Here is a 15,546-nt window from a genome sequence, read left to right as displayed (position 1 = left end):
TCCATGTAAGCAGCAATATGTTAGGACAAAGTACCGGCAAGCTGGCCTACTTCCATCTTCATCTTTGTCCTGCTTTCACTTGCTGTTTCCTGTCCTTCATCCATTCTCTACATTGCTGTTTTTTCTCCCCTTTTTTCATGCTTCCATCCTTTCTTCAATTCCTCTCCTCGAATATTTACTCTTTATTTCTGTACCCAGTTGCTGAGAAGATGATGACTGGCAACGCAGGATTTCCCCCTGCCTCCCTTCTTCACCTGCAAGAAGAGGGCTGGCTAGTCCCTTGGGGCACAACCACTACACTCTTTAGTACACACTATTTTCTGTGAGTTGGCAAGTGGAGGACCAGATAATACTCCTCAAGGGACCAGATTTGGCCTTGGGACCATGGGTTGATGATCCCTATCCTAGAATCTTTCTTTGGTTGGTTCATCTCCTGACATTCAGCTTGAACATTCCCCATCCCACCCCACTCAATACATTTAGCTCCAGCAAGAAATGAATTAATATGCACATGTCTTTGAGTTTGAACCAATCAGGTTACAATTGCTCCAACTCCTTAAACAGAGAAACAACTTTGGATAAGGGTATTATAAGAAAACATGCCAGAAAAAGTTATACTGGGAAAAGGAAACAAATTTAGAATTAACAGAATGCTGAGTTTCTTTTCTCACACACCATTTCGAGGTCCATGGTCACAAGGCAGCTTTTCTCCCTATTAAAAATAAACGAAAGAGCAGAGCCATTAACTTCCAGCAGCATTCTGTAATACAAATGTTTTCTGTTAAAAGAAACCCTAAACAAACAAGAATAATCTTGTTAACGCTTTAAAAAAACAAAAACCCTTTGGTAATGGAATAGCTGGTGTGCTAATTCTGGACACAAGATGATTGTCACAATGTGGGGTTCCTAATAAATTGGTCCATTTTGGGCAGAGAAGAGAAATTCTGGCACTTTCAGTGCTTCAAATGGAAACTGACGGGGGAATGGTTTTCCCCTCCTTCTGCAGTCGCCCCCCCACATGCCCCCTAAATCTGCTCTGGACCCTCCAGAGCAGATTTGGAAGGTGCAGGAAGGAGGGCTGGAGGGGAGAGGGGAGCAAGGGAAAGTGCAGCACTGAACGCAAGTCCACTCATACGATGTTGGATTTAAGCCCAGGAAAATACATTTTCTATAAATGCACAACAATAACATATATGAAGGAAAACCTGTCACCAGTTTGTTTTGTAATAGCATATTCGCCTCTCTAGAGTGACCCTCTATAGAGCTATTCCTGCGAGTTGTTATTCTTATTTTCATCTCACTCTGGTCTGTAGAGGTGCTCAGGTATGCAGCTGCAACACATTTAGGATTACCACAATACATTGCCTCAATGTAATGGCTACAGAAAGCTGGGAAGGTTAACAGGAGCTACCCTCTGCACCGTTGTATTTCTTCTTACTCCAGTACAGTAGGTAAATGCATTGTTTTTAACTCACTGAAGTTTTGTTCCCAGTACTTGCATGTTGTATTCTGATCTTTTATTTCACTGTTCTACTGATGCTGCAGACTAACAGACTGGAAACTGTTCTCCAGTCCTGCTACAAAAGCCCACCTAGTCCCCTTGCTCTGATATGGTTAAATAGAAAGACATTTTAGGTCAGGGTGGTGATGTGCTATATCCCAAAGGCAGCCGGAACAGCTCCATCTCAGCACAAGGTAGCAGCACAGGGCTGGGCTGGGAAAAAGAAAAAAAAATAAACTAAAAGAGGCAGAAAGAGGCACCTTGAGCATCTCTTCTCCCTGTTTCTCTTGCGAAGAATATCCACCTCACTTGTTGAGTGCAAGCCATGTACCCCTTCTCTTATCTCTCAGCCTTCATAATCCCCTTCAATACACTGGGCTTCCTCTAGTTCAGAATTGCATGAATCCATACCATGGATCCATCCTGCTTCCTCACTCACATGCCTCACTTTGTATGCCTCCTGAAAATTATACTGAAAGGGTGCGTGTGTGAGAGTGAATAGTGTTACAATAAAAGCAAGCTATTCAACACTTCAGAAGAAGAAGAAGAAGAAGAAGTCAGTGTACAATTTGGTGTTCCTGTGTAAAAGAAGCAAGAAACAAGGGAACAGCAGGTCCCTATTAAACTTGATGGTAAGATTCTGACCCTGGTCAGATCATCAGCATGGAGCTGATCCAGCCACTACACTGGATCAGACAAGTATCCTTGGATGGGAGGCAAATATTATCTTAGTGTTGGTCCCTATCACCCCTTTGCAAGCATGATTCTAATTTTTTCCTTTTTTCTAATTAACTTTCATTTACACAAAATTCTATGGAATCATGGCAGGAGGGAGGAGAGACTGATGATCCATCAAATGACTAGGTTGGAGCCCCATTAGATCCCATCCCTTGCCTGAAATGCAGTAATACTTGGGTAGTTAACTACAACTCTGAACTGAAGTAATTCTACAGGGTGCTACATACATGGTATTATTTTGGGACTAGATGCAGCAGGTTTCCACTCTAGAAAGCATTCGGAGTGGAGAAGAAACTTTTTTCAATATTATCCCCAATCCAATAATCTGTCACAGGCATGTGGAGAAAGCTCTCCCGCTTACATGGGCTGCCTCATTTATTCAAGAGAAGAGACAGTCCTATGCATTTAAAGAAATGTGTATGCGGGGCTCTGACTTCATTGACATGATTGAGGAAGTCCATATGTAGAAGAGCTCATTCATATTATTCATTGAATAGGTTTTCAAAGAAATGGAAGAATAATGCCCCCCCCCACACACACACACACACATGCACACATACCTCATTCTTTCTCTCTCCTCCACTTGTTTTAGTGCAGCTGTTGCTTCAGGAACAATGCTGATGCTGAAAGTGGCTTCCAACAGCAAATAAAGAAGAAAATAATAAATAGCAATAAAAACACATTAAATCAATAGTCAATGAAATAGACCCCTTCATGGATCACTGCCTTGTTGTGGCAAAGGGGCTTGCGTAACTCAGCAAAACCATAAGCTATGACATGCAGGGCCAACCAAGACAGACAGGTCATGGTGGAGAGTTCTGACAAAATGTGGTCCACTGGAGAAGGAAATGGCAACCCACTCCAGTATTCTTGCCAAGAAAACCCCATGGAATGCATCACAAGGCTAAAAGATATGATGCTGGAAGATGAACCCCTCAGGTCAGAAGGTGTCCAATATACTACTGGGGAAGAGCAGAGGGAATTTCCAAGTAGTGCCAGAAAGAGTGAAGCGGCTGGGCCAAAGCCGAAAGTACACTCAGCTGTGGACGTGTCTGGTGGTGAACAGAAAGTCCGATGCTGTAAAGAACAATATTGTTTAGGAACCTGGAATGTAAAATCAATGAGTCAAGGTAAGCTTGAGGTGGTCAAACATGAGATGGCAAGATTGAACATCGACATCTTGGGAATCAGCGAACTAAAATGGACAAGCATGGGCAAATTTAATTCAGGTGACCATTATATCTACTACTGTGGGCAAGAATCCCTTAGAAGAAACGGAGTAGCACTCATAGTCAACAAAAGGGTGGGAAAAGCAGTAGTGGGGTACAATCTCAAAAATGATAGAATGATCTCAGTACGAATCCAAGGCAAACCATTCAACATCACAGTAATTCAAGTCTATGCCCCAACCACTGAGGCCGAAGAAGCTGAGGTTGGTCGGTTCTATGAAGACCTATAACACCTTCTAGAACTAACACCAAAAAAAGTGTTAAAATGAAAATCTCCTTTTCATCATAGGGGATTAGAATGCTAAAGTAGGAAGTCAAGAAATCACCGGGATAACAAGCAAGCATGGCCTTGGTGTACAAAATGAAGCAGGACAAAGGCTAATAGAGTTTTGCCAAGAGAACACACTGATCATAGCAAACACTCTTTTCCAACAGCACAAGAGGCGACTCTACACATGGACATCACCAGATGGTCAATATTGAAATCAGATTGATTATGTCCTTTGCAGCCAAAGATGGAGAAGCTCCATACAGTCAGTAAAAACAAGACCTGGAGCTGACTGTGGCTCAGATCATGAGCTTCTTATTGCAAAATTTCAGCTTAAAGTGAAGAACGTAGGGAAAACCACTAAACCATTCAGGTATGACCTAAATCATATCCCTTATGAATATACAGTGGAGGTGACGAATAGATTTCAGGGATTAGACCTGATAGACAGAGTGCCTGAGGAACTATGGACAGAGGTCCATAACATGGTTCAGGAGGCAGCAACTCAATCCATCCCAAAGAAAAAGAAATGCAAGAAAGCCAAGTGGCTGTCTGATGAGGCTTTAGAAGTAGCTGAGGAAAGAAGGGAAGCGAAAAGCAAGGGAGAAAGGGGAAGATATACCCAACTGAATGCAGATTTCCAGAGAATAGCAAGGAGAGACAAGAAGGCCTTCTTAAATGAACAATGCAAAGAAATCGAGGAAAACAATAGAATGGGAAAGAATAGAGATCTCTTCAAGAAAATTGGAGATATCAAGGGAACGTTTTGTGCAAAGACGGGCATGATAAAGGACAAAGAAGGCAGGGACCTAACAGAAGCAGATGAGATTAAGAAGAGATGGAAAGAATACACAGAAGAACAATACAGGAAAGATCTGAATGTCCCTGATAGCCATGATAGTGCGGTCACTGAACTTGAGCCGGACATCCTAGAGAGTGAAGTCAAGTGGGCCTTAGGAAGCATTACTAACAACAAAGCTAGCGGAGATGACAGTATTCCAGCTGAGCTACTTAAGATCCTAAAAGATGATGCTGTTAAAGTGCTGCACTCAATATGCCAACAAATTTGGAACACTCAACAGTGGCCACAAGACAGGAAAAGGTCAGTTTACATTCCAATTCCAAAGAAGGGCAACGCCAAAGAGTGCTCAAACTACCGTACAATTGCAGTCATTTCACATGCCAGCAAGGTGATGCTCAAAATCCTACAAGCTAGGCTTCCGCAGTATGTGAACCGAGAACTACCAGAAGTACAAGTGGGGTTTCGAAGAGGCAGAGGAACTAGAGATCAAATCGCCAACATTCGCTGGATCATGGAGAAAGCAAGAGAATTCCAGAAAAACTTCTATTTCTTCTTCATTGACTACGCCAAAGCCTTTGATTGTGTGTATCAAAACAATCTGTAGCAAATTCTTAAAGAGATGGGAGTACCAGACCACCTTACCTGTTTCCTGAGAAACCTGTATGAGGGTCAAGAAGCAACAGTAAGAACCAGACATGGAACAACCGATTGGTTCAAAACTGGGAAAGGAGTATGACAAGGCTGTATATTGTCGCCCTGCTTATTTAACTTATATGCAGAGTACATCATGAGAAACGCTGCGTTGGATGAATCACAGGTCGGAATTAAGATTGCCAGGAGAATTATCAACAACCTCAGATACGCAGACGATACCACCCTAATGGCAGAAAGCGAAGAGGATCTAAAGAGCCTCTTGTTGAGGGTGAAAGAGGAGAGTGCAAAAGCTGGTTTGAAACTCAACATTAAAAAAAACAAAGATCATGGCATCTGGCCCCATCACTTCCTGGCATATAGAAGGGGAAGAAATGGAAGCAGTGACAGATTTTATTTCTTGGGCTCCAAGATCACTGCAGACGGTGACTGTAGCCATGAAATTAAAAGACGCTTGCTCCTTGGGAGGAAAGCTGTGGCAAACCTAGACAGCATAGTAAGAAGCAGGGACATCACCTTGCCGACAAAGGTTCATATAATCAAAGCTATGGTTTTCCCAGTAGCAACGTATGGCTGTGAGAGCTGGACTATAAGGAAGGCTGAGCGCCGAAAAATCGATGCTTTCGAACTGTGGTGCTGGAGAAGACTCTTACAAGTCCCCTGGGCTGCAAGGAGGTCAAATCAGTCCATTCTAAAGGAAATCAACCCTGACTGCTCATTGGAAGGACAGATACTGAAGCTGAAGCTCAAATATTTTGGCCACCTAATGCGAAGGGAAAACTCGCTGGAAAAGATTGAAGGCAAAAGGAGAAGGGGAAGGCAGAGGATGAGATGGCTAGATAACATCACCGATGCAATTAATATGAACTTGAGCACACTGCAGGAGAGAGCGGAGGACAGGAGGGCCTGGCGTGCTATGGTCCATGGGGTCACGAAGAGTCGGACACGACTGAATGACTGAACAACAACAAATAGTAAATAGAGAGCAGCACCCAGCCTTTTTGGACAAGGTAGGTTTCATGCCCTATCCAAAAAGCCAGATAAGCAGTTACTAAGCTTACTGTGGAGATCATTCCTCAATCGTGGAACAATTGCGTTACAGGCTCCGCTTCTTGCCTTAGGTGTTCTCTCCATGTGCATTGTGGGCAAGCAGGGCAAAGACCACCTGCAGAACAGAGTCCACATCTAAGCTTATATGGAGAAATGCAGACTCTGAGATAGATGGATTTGAAGCTATAACGTGCTTTGAATTGGCCTGGAAATTAACTGGCAGCTAGTACAATTGGTTTAGGGTAGGTTGATATGTTGCTGCCTCCCATCATCCAGCAAGAGGTGGATGGATATTGGTCTGCCACCACACATGCAGCCTTCCCTTAAAAGGGATGGTTTGAGACTGGTTTAGAGCTGCCTAAATCATCCCAGTCTAAGGTTGGGTTCTTTAGGAGTGGGGCAATGACCATCTTCTTTAACAAAAGAAGAATTTTCCCCTTCCAAAGTATTTACTTAAATCCCCCAGCAGACCTCTAAGTTCAGATTGACTGGCCTTGACCATCCAAGACGGGCAAAGATCTAATCAACCCATGAAGTGCCTTTCACAGTGTGAAGCGCTCTTGACAATATTCTCAAGGGTCTTGTTCTCCAAGCAACTGCAACAAGTGGCTGCTTCTGACACCTCTGGCCCAGAATCTGTTACACTTTTGCCAGCAGGTCAGACCACACCAAAGCAACTTTGAGCAAAATCATCACAGCAAGCTGTGGATCGTTCCTTCAATGTAACAGTCCTTCCACTCCTTGAGCAGCTAAGATGGTGCAAAGGTAGGGAAGAAGAAAGTTGGCTTTGCCACTATCACTGCCTTCTCGTAGGTCTGTCAGTGTGCTCTGTGGCAGGCTGAATAAGACTAAATATCAGTCTTCTGCCCCCTAGTTGTTTCCCTGTATGTCTCATAGTTTTCTGCATCTCTGAATGCTGAAAGGCTGGCTGGGGCCTTTGAAGATAGGGACAGAGGATGCCAGGCAGCAACTCTGTCAGTTGCCCGCATAGACCAGTAAGGATGGTTGAGAATTTCATTTCAGTTCGGTTTTGATTTAAATAAATTACCAAAATCCACCATATCTGGGACAAAAAGAAGTGGAGATTAAAAACATTTGAATGTGGGGAAAACTGAAACCAACAGATTCATTCATCCAGGCCCAGGGCTTGAGTGCTTTGCTCTTAAGGGCAGGGGTGGTGGGTCATCAAGGGCAGGAGAGGCAGAGCCCGCCCAGGAGTCATGTACAAAGATAAAAGAAAAGGAAGCCTCCTTCTTCAGGTGCTGCCAAATTGCCGCCCTTTATTATTTTTTTTTAAAAAAAACAAATGTCTCCTCCTTTGTGATCTTCAGCAGCGGCTGTGGCTACCCCCATGCTGAGAGTATACTTTCCCAGCGTGGTAGCTTCCTTTCTTCAACTGTGCCTACTCACGCATGCGCAGAGCCTTGAAAAGCTTAGCAGCTGCATGGCTACTCTGGGCGAACCTGCTGCCTCGAGGCATTTTTTTTAGGCCTGTGCAGGGCCCCCTCCGATCCGACTCGAAAGCCGCTTCATTGCTTTGGAGGCAGGCCCAATTCAGCTCGGGCTGATTTGGGAGACCCCCGACCTGACTTGGCCCCAAACCTGAAGCAGGATTCAGCCATCTGAATCCCACTTCAGCCCCCCCCCGACGCCCCCGCGCAAACCCCCAGCTCCTTACCTAGGCTGCCACCTCTGCCACCGCCTCCTTCCCCTCCTCTTCCGCTGTCACCACCTCCACCGCCGCCACTATCACTGCTGCCACCACTGTCATCACTGCTGCCCACCACCACCAGCTTCTGAGCCCTGGACGTGCGCTGGCTCTTGTTGCAGGGAGTCGCCATTTTAAAAATGGCGACTCCCGCCAAATAGAGCAGGTGTGAGTCCAGGGCTCAGGAGCTGGTGGCAGCGGGGGGTGGCAGTGATGATGACAGTGAAGGCGATAGCAGTGGCGGCGGTGGAGGTGTCCTCCATCGCTGTCATTGCTGCCACCGGGAGCCGCCAGTTCCTCAGCCCTGGACAAGTGCCGGCTCTGTTTGGCGGGAGTCGCCATTTTAAAAAGCACATCCTTTTGCTTTAAATCTGGACTCTGCCACAAATTGCTTTCTCTGTGTTGTTATATACTCTGGAGAAATTGGGGTGTGTGCACGCACGTGTATGTGTGTAAGAGAGAGGGGGTAGGGATTACTGGGATATGTGGAACAATCCTAGAGGCCTACTATGAAGTAAGTCTCGGTGAATTCAGTGGGACTTACCCATGTAAGTATGCAAAGGATTGAAGCCTTAAGGAAAAGGGATAGATGTGTCTCCCCTCACCTCCTGCACACACTTGGCACTCATGATTTCAAAGACATTCAATTCAGTTTCCTTCTCAATGCAATGTGAGTTGTTGAAATGAAAAAAAAAAAAAGTGGCTTGAAATAATCCAGTGCTTTTGCATGGATTGTTATTACTGTTGTTGTTGTTGTTACAAAATGCAACAGGATGGGTGTTGAATGTTCTGAGAACTTGGTGCTGTGTCTGAGTATGGGTTACATCATCACTGCAAGTAGTCGATAGTTGTTATAGCCATATTGTTGGGAGGGACAGTAGTGTATGGCATCACTGCAGTGTAGTCCAGAGTTGTTATCTAGTTGGCTAGTGACTTGGGTGGTTTTTATTTGTTTTTAGGGGGCGGGGGAGAGAGAGAGAGAGAGGATTGTGATGTATTCCATGGAAAGGATAGTTACCTTCATTAAATTTCCTTCTGACCTCACTGTTTATAAGACCCACACACACACACTCACACTCATATACCATACGTTCCATATAAAAACCTGAAAATCCCCCTAGCACCCCATGCATCTGATGAAGTGGGCTGTAGTCCACAAAAGCTTATGCCAGAATAAATGTATTACTCTTTAAGGTGCCACAAGACTCTTTATTGTTTTTGCTACTAATAAAATTTCTTTGAGTTGATGTTCGTGCAAAAGATAGAGGCGAAATGGGTGAGGCATATGGGAAGCAAGAGGTTTTACAAATTTTGAATGTTTAATATGAGTTATAAAAGTTGGTGTCAGACTTCAGGCTCACTCCCCAGGGTCTGCATAAGATAAATACCCAAGTGGAATACAGGATGCTTCTCTCTTGTGCACATGCATGTAAATATGTGCATACAGTAATGCAATGCACAGATGGCCATTTTACATGCTCAGAGGACATAGTGTAAGACAATTATGTTTTTCTAGTATAAAATTATTTACTTCATTTTATTACATTTCTGTTCTGCCATTAGGGTTAGGCTGAGATAGTGACTGACCCAGATCATCCCATGAGAAATGGGAGGTATTTGCTGGACCTCCGCAGACAGCAAAATGTCCTGGTATGGTCAAATAGCTATGGCTGTGTATATGTGCATCCTCTTTGGCTGTTGCTTCTGAATGAGGCAGTGACTCAGTTTATGTCTCTTCCTTGAGTGAGTGAGTGAGTGTGTGTGTGTGTGTATGAGAGCGTGCATCAATGTGTGTTTGTGTTCAGTGTCTGTGTCCTGTATGTTGTAGAGCAAAAAGCTTCTATTTGTATTTGAGTTTTCTACCATGGAAAATATATGTCTTTTGCTTCCAGGAAAGTATGGAAGCTGATTTCCACAAAAAATATGTAGTGAAAAATGTTTTTGCATTATTATTGTACATTGCTGACTCTCTCTCTCTCTCTCTCTCTCTCTCTCTCTCTCTCTGTATGTGTGTGTGTATATGTTGTGTGAATTCAATATGGGGGGCAGAGTAGGAGGCTCATTGGAGAGCCATCCTGAGGCCCATCACAGCCTTGAGCTGGCCCTGGCTGTCTGGCTCTGAGAATATCATCATTAGCCGTGGCAGCATCATGATTTTGTGTGACACACACACACACACACACACCACTGTTCACTTATGATTTTCTGTGGAATGGGAGTTGTTTCTGGAACAAGAAAAAGTGAGTCCAAAGGAGTGCTTTTGTGTGGCTGTGGTTTCCCCACCCCTTTCATTGCATGTGCAATTTTAAAGTTATGTGCCTCAGTTTTTCCTTTCTGTGGTTTGGGTTGCTGGCTGTTGAGGATACAAAGACTGTTCATTTCCTGGGACCCATTGGCCCCACCTCTGCTAACCTGTCCTCCGCCCCCTGCCCCCCAATCAGATTAGCCAGCAGCCCCCACTGCTTAAAAGTCTAGCTTTGAATCTCTCTGTATTCAACCATATTAATGCTGAATTAGGGTTGCCACCATTTCTTTTCTGACATGTCCATCTTTAATAGCTCTATGGTCCTCTCCATGCTGGGAATAGCTGTTCCTATTGAATTTGGCTGGAATGGGTGAGAATTTTATTTGTTTTAAATAAGAATTTACCAAAATTCACAAAGTTCTTCATATTTAGGAGAGAAAGAACCTGAGATTTCAAAAATTAGAATGCAGGAGAAAGTGAAACTGTCAGATTTGCCCATGACAGGCGTCTAATTTCTGTACCTCCTATCATCAACCCATTGGAATTATGTCCAGTACAAAAAGGGTAAATGGGAGCATGGGACTTTCCACATATACAGGCTCTATAATAACCTGGGAGAACTTGTAGGTTGCCATGGAGGCCACAAAGTCCTCAGCTGCACCTGGCAAGGAGGCTTTGGAATCAAAGCTGAAATCCCCCAGCTTTTTTTAAGGCATTTTCCACTATCAGGAAATAGCATGTAGGCTATCTAGCATGTAGGGATTTCTGCCACCAATAGAAACCCTAGATCCCAACACAAGGTACATTTAAGCAAGACTAGAGAATAGTCATACTGGGTACCTGTGCAAGGAAAAAAATGGTGTAGGGAGGCAACCCCCATCCTTGACCTCCATCCCATGATTGGTACTGGAATGAGGACCTAGCTGGGACAACCTGAGCCAATAGAGACCCACTTGCCTCATCCTTACAGGTTTAAGTAGCACACAGCAGGTCCGCTTGCGTCTTCACAATCAAATCAAATTCTGCCACCATAGAACCCCTAACCCAGCCTTCCCCAACTTGGTGCTATCCAGATATTTTGGACTACCACTTCCATCATCCCTCACCATTGGCCAAGCTGACTGGGCCTGATTGGAGTTGTAGTCCAAAATATCTGGAGGGCACCAGGTTGGGGAAGGCTGCCCTAACCTGTCCCTAGACAACACAACATACATATAATTAAGAGTGGACAGTGATTGTACTGGTTGACTGAGGGTCACAAGCAGCAAATTTGAGGCAGGGGAACTAGAAGTTGCAAAAACCATATTGCTTCATTTCATTTATTATATTTCTGTACCGCCCCATAGCCAAAGCTTCATGTGTGGTTCACAAAAATTATTGCTCGATTTCTGAACAAAACCAAAAAAAGATCCCTTAACTATCTCAGTTAATAAGGATAACTTATCTACATAAATAATTTTCTCCTCTTTTTTCTTTCTTTTAACTATCTTTCATGAAATGAGAAACACTGACAAGAGTATGACTGATGTTCATGGTACGTTTTCAAACTTTGTTAGATATAAATGGAAAGTGTCAATGAGAACTGTTTATCTGAAATTGAATCTTTTTTTAATGCATAGCTATTGTTCAAGAGGTTTCCAGTTTCTGTACTACTGTGAATTAAATGGCGATAAAAATAACACTGCGCATGGCATTACATGAAACATGAGAGACTTCCATTTGGACAGTAAACCCACCCACCTTTGCAGGTACCTTAAAGAAATGTTATGGGTATAAAATAGGGTATATCAAGGTTATTTATTTAAATTTATTGTAAACATTTCTGCCTCTCTTTTGAGCAATGCATAGTATCACAAAATATTCAAGAAAAATACAGTGGACAGAGATTTCATTTCTTAAGTGGGACCCTGCAAAGCAGTGTTGATAAAAATAATCAATTTTTTAAAAAAAAATAAAAACAGATTTTTTTTTATTTAAATCGCATTTTTAATTTAAATCAGATTTTGAAATTTTCTTAAAACAATTAGTCAAAAAGGGAGCCTAGGTCAAAGATATCATCATAAATACTAATTATACAACTTCTAATTATATTCTATGAATATGTTAACAGCAGTTTATGGAGATGGGAGATAATCTGATCAGTCCTATTCTGTACTGCAGGTGGTATACAGAAGTGCATGCACTCTCTCGCGCGCACGTGCGCTCTCTCTCAAGGCCTTGCCTCTCTCTAAGTGCAAAGGCAGAAGGTCAGTGAACAGAGAATTTGGGGAGATGGCGTAGATCTGAACAAGGAGGAGGAGTCTGGATATAAAAGTAAGGGATAGGGGAGTGAAACCAAAAGTGAACAGAACATACTCATGCAGCCCTGGCTCCTGAGGAAACTTCTGCTGCATGTATCCGCCACTGTGAACCTATCTTCTAATGAAACTTACATCTCTGAATATGTATTAAGGTTATATTAAACAATAATGTACTTCTACTAAAAATGATGATTCAATAGAATCTCCCTCACTAGTGATTTAAACTGTGATTTAAATCATTAAAACTGAGTCCTTCAGAGAAGCGATTTAAATTAAAATCAAATCAACCTTGCTGCTAACAGACATATAGCTCAGTAGAGCAGATCCTTTGCATTCAGAACATCCCAAGTTCAATCCCTGGCATCTCCAGTTAAAAAGGATGAGGTAGCAAGAGATAGAAAACACCTCTACCTGATACCTGAAGAGCTGCAGGCTGTTTTTTGAGTAGACAATAGTGGGTTAGATAGACAGGTCATCTGGCCTGTGCAGGTTCCTCTGTTCTTAAGTATAATTGGCAGGATTGAAAGCTATGGTTGGCAAGCTATAGAACTGGGGCCAAAATGGAGCCCCCCTGCTGCAGTGTAAATATTTGAAAGTATTTCTGAAATATTGCTACCCTTTTGTACATAATGGCATAGCTGGATTTGCTATTCGGGTGAAATTTAGAGCACTAGCAGTGTGCTCAGTGTGAACAGCATAAAGGATGTGCCTATGGATGAAGGCCAGAAGAAGAGTTCAATGTTTCATGTATCTGTGTGAAAGCAAAAAGAAAAGGAAGTATTGCAGATTTAAAAATATGAAAGGATTCAGGTGTAGGTCCCCATTTTTATTTTTCCAGCACTGCTGCTAAAAGTGCTGGTTTTCTATTTGCACAAATCTTTGATTTTATCATTATTGAACCACTATTGAATATTAATATGCACATTGATTAAATAACTGCTTTGGAGCCATTCAAAATTATGCCTGCATTCACATCAGCACTTAATATTTAATAGGAGCTTGATCTACAGTTTGCTTGTCTTCAATTTCCTGGCTTATCTGGATTTCTGTGCTCCTGCCAGCAGTTATTTTCCCTGCTAACTTCATTCATCATGAATATACACATTTTTGGCAACTATTATTTACCGAGACAGGTTAATGTAACAGTGATTCTTCCATGCAATTAGCAAAAGGTAGCCTTTGACAGCTGCAGGTTTGAACGGGTTGTTTCTAGTAAACATTTTCCTTCAAGGTTTTTGTCCTCTCTATTTTTGTCTCTAGGGGATTTTTGTTCTAGGTTTGCCATATGCTCTCCTCCACAGTGGATATAGTGGGCTGCTTCTTATTCTGGCTGCAGTTTTCTGCTGCTACACTGGCAAAATTCTAATCGCTTGCCTGTATGAAGAAAATGAAGATGGGCAGCTCGTAAGAGTGAGAGGCACATATGAAGACATCGCTAACGCCTGCTGCAAAAAGCTATTTCCGAAACTTGGTGGCAGAGTTGTCAACGTGACCCAGGTGATGGAACTGATCATGACATGCATTTTGTATCTGGTTGTTAGTGGGAACTTGCTGTCACATAGCTTTCCAGCTTTACCAATGACTGAGAAAATGTGGTCGGCAATTGCATTTGTAGGCCTGCTGCCTTGTGTGTTTATCAAAACCCGCAAAATTGTATCCAAGCTCAGCCTCCTCTGCTCCTTGGTCCACTTTGTTATTACCTTTGTAGTGATCACTTACTGCCTGACCCAAGTGCACCAGTGGTCCTGGGCGAGATTCAACCTCTCTGTAGAATTTGAGAATTTCCTGGTTTCAGTAGGAGTGATCATTTACAGTTACACATCACAGATATTCCTTCCTACACTTGAAGGGAGTATGCAGAACCCTGGAGAATGTCAATCTATGCTGAACTGGACTCACTCCTTGGCTTGCATCTTCAAGACAGTCTTTGCGGTGACAGCATTCCTGACATGGGGTGAAGAAACAAAGGAGGTTATTACTGACAACCTTCCATCATTGTTACAGACCTTGGTAAATTTGTGCCTCTTAACCAAGGCACTCCTATCTTACCCATTGCCCTTCTTTGCCGTCACAGAGATCTTGCACACTTACCTCTCTCCAAGCCACAAATGCTCCATGGCTTGATGTGGTTTTAAAAAGTTCCCTCCTCTTGTTAACTCTCCTGATGGCCATGTTTGTCCCACGTTTTGCTCTCCTTATGGGTTTAACTGGCAGTGTAATGGGTGCTGCAATGACCTTCCTCCTCCTTCTTTCTCTTTTCCACTTGAAGCTTAAATGGGAAAAGTTGATGTTCTTGGAGAAATGTGCAGACATTTCCATGTTTATCTTGGGCATCTTTTGCAGCCTAGCTGGTCTTGTGTGTTCGATAAAAGGTCTGTTGAAAGCATTTGGATAAAAGTAACAAGACTACATGCAAGCCCCTTAACATTTGGCTACTGTAAAACATGCAAGTGAAATTGAATTAAAATTAAGCAATAGCATTGATGTCTGCAAAAAAGAGGGTTGGACCCAGAGGAAATTAGTCATTTTGGTCCCACTGAAATCCATAGGGTAAGATAGTAATGGTACAAGTTCCATTGATTTCAGTGGAACTAAAGAATGACTAATTTCCACTAGATCCAACCCAAGGTACCCATGTATGTATGGAGGGTTTTGTTCTTTCTTTTTTCTTTTGATGATGATCTTCACATTCAAGAAGGAAAGTGATTTAATGCCCTAGAAATATCATACCACAGCAATGGGAGACCTTTTTGGCAAGTCAAGTCCAAAAAATGAGATACTGCCATCTGAACAGTTCATATGCATGCCTTTCATATCTTTATCTGGTTTTGCCTCTAGTCTACTGAGCTGGGAGAAGACACCAGTGTAACACAAGAAAAGCAAGCAGATATAGACCTATCTCTATGCAACAGCCATTTTTTCCAGGAAAAGCTTCCCTTGGTGAGAGGGGAATTATTTGGACTGAAGAAGCAGTGGGGAGTGACAACTAACCCTTTCTTCATCCAACTCTTCTCCACTCCAGATACTGCCCCCATGAGGCAATCTCATGTCTCA

At 42.9% G+C, this 15,546-nt stretch overlaps 1 pseudogene; it reads left to right on the top strand.

Moving 5' to 3' along the window:
• Positions 1-14,887, top strand: part of LOC146359520 (vesicular inhibitory amino acid transporter-like) — a 36,604-nt pseudogene extending 21,717 nt beyond the window's left edge.
• Positions 14,888-15,546: the final 659 nt, after the last annotated feature.

The sequence above is a fragment of the Heloderma suspectum genome, chromosome 1 (assembly GCF_057233095.1).
Source record: "Heloderma suspectum isolate Gila_16-S chromosome 1, 16-S_ref, whole genome shotgun sequence".
Lineage (NCBI taxonomy): Eukaryota > Metazoa > Chordata > Lepidosauria > Squamata > Helodermatidae > Heloderma > Heloderma suspectum.
Note: the sequence above shows the minus strand (reverse complement) of the source record. Positions and strands in the feature narration are given on the sequence as shown.